Source organism: Vespa mandarinia, chromosome 13, assembly GCF_050613455.1.
Source record: "Vespa mandarinia isolate Hongniang chromosome 13, ASM5061345v1, whole genome shotgun sequence".
Lineage (NCBI taxonomy): Eukaryota > Metazoa > Arthropoda > Insecta > Hymenoptera > Vespidae > Vespa > Vespa mandarinia.
The window spans coordinates 1323350-1325000 of record NC_140822.1 but is presented as its reverse complement, the minus strand read 5'-3'; the positions used below and the strand labels follow the sequence as shown (position 1 = coordinate 1325000).

General features: G+C 27.6%; 1 protein-coding gene across 1 annotated transcript in view; it reads right to left on the bottom strand.

Annotated features, from left to right (window-relative positions):
• The window catches only part of LOC146872566 (zinc finger Y-chromosomal protein 1-like), a 7049-nt gene extending 5693 nt beyond the window's left edge, over positions 1 to 1356 (bottom strand). The window contains exon 1 of the mRNA XM_085661053.1: positions 1138 to 1356. The gene's annotated coding sequence lies outside the window, so the exon portion shown is untranslated. The remainder of the gene's footprint in view (positions 1 to 1137) is intronic.
• Between the last annotated feature and the right edge of the window lie 295 nt (positions 1357 to 1651).

Genomic DNA, 1651 nt, shown 5'->3' with positions numbered 1-1651 from the left:
ACAAACAAACAAACAAACAAACAAACAAACAAACAAAAACAAAAAGAGTAAGTCTAACTTCTTAAAAATATATTCGACGTACATCGATTCGGAAAAATTTTATAGGACTTTTCAGCGCGTGACTAGCGATCGAGATTATATCAAATAACGATATATAGTGCACGGCTAAATAATTGCACAAAGCGCATACAAGTCTCGTTTAATGTCAGGAACGTATTTATATGATAAGGCGCAAACTTGGAGTCTCGTTCTCGTAATAATAATATTGCGCCTGGAACCTCCAAAATAATAAATGCGATCCTGATTATGAGTTCTCTCGTATAGTCTCGGTAAGTTTGCTTTTATAAATCTCATATAATCGATCCTGAAATCATTTTAAACGGATCATTTTTCGAGATCAATCGATAATAAGATAACAAATAGATAATCTTAATTAAAAAAAAAAAAAAAAAAAAAAAAAAAAAATATATATATATATATACATATATATTAATTATATATATATATATTATATGTATATATATATAATTATATATATATATAATTATATGTATTAATATATGTATATATATATATATATATATACATATAATTAAGATAATAAATTTGATCATGCGTCCGAGGATCGATCATCGAGTGAAAACAAAAAAAAAAAAACAAAAAACAAAAAAAGGAAGAAAAAAGAAATAAATAAATATTAAAAAGAAAAAGTAAAATAATATAATATAAAATAAAATAAAATAACAAAAATAAAATAACGAAAATAAAACAAAAAAAAAAAAAAAGAAAGATTTACGCGCGAACTATCAAACGAAAAAGGAACTTGTCCAAAATGAATAATTATTTCTTACGCGATTATTAAAATCTTTCTCTCTCTCTCTCTCTCCTTATTGCAATTGCACAAACTTAAGCTTAAACAAAATTCTATTTCTTTCTAGTTGTTTTACTTTCTTTTTTCTTTTTCGCGACAGAAAAGAAACAGTCGAGACGAAAGCGAGATCGTAAAAAAAAAAAAAAAAAAAGAAAGAAAATGAAAAAAGGAAAAAGAAAAAAGAAAGAAAATAAATAAAGAGATACAAAAACAAAAAAAGAAAAAGAAACAACAACAACAACAACAACAACAACAGTAGACTTTACGCGAGACGTTTTAACGCGAGATAATCATCGGTCTACTTGATGTTATGGACCGACAATAGGTGCTTCAAGAAGCTGGCCTCGATCCTCGACCTATAAGGGCAGTACTGACAGGAGAAGTGAGTCTCGAAGGTCACCATTCCGCATCCCATCTTCAGATGTTTTCTCAAATTCGATGCCCAAGCATACATCTGACCGCAACGTGGACAGACGTGCAATCTCGGCCTCATTATCGGAAATAGAGGTGCATCTGTAAAGAAAAATTCATTTCAATAAACGATAATTTGTTTCTTCATTAATAATAACAATAGGAATAGACGGACAATTTTTATTTCTTTTCCTTCCTTCCTTTTTTTTTTTTTTTCTTCGGAATTCTTGGATCGGTAGTAAAGGAGAATAAATGGGGATTTGAAAAAAAGAAAAAAGAAAAAAAAAACAAGAAAAAGAAGAAGACAAAAAAATATACGAAAAAGAAAAAGAAAAAGAAAAAGAAAAAAGAAACCAATTAAAATATAAA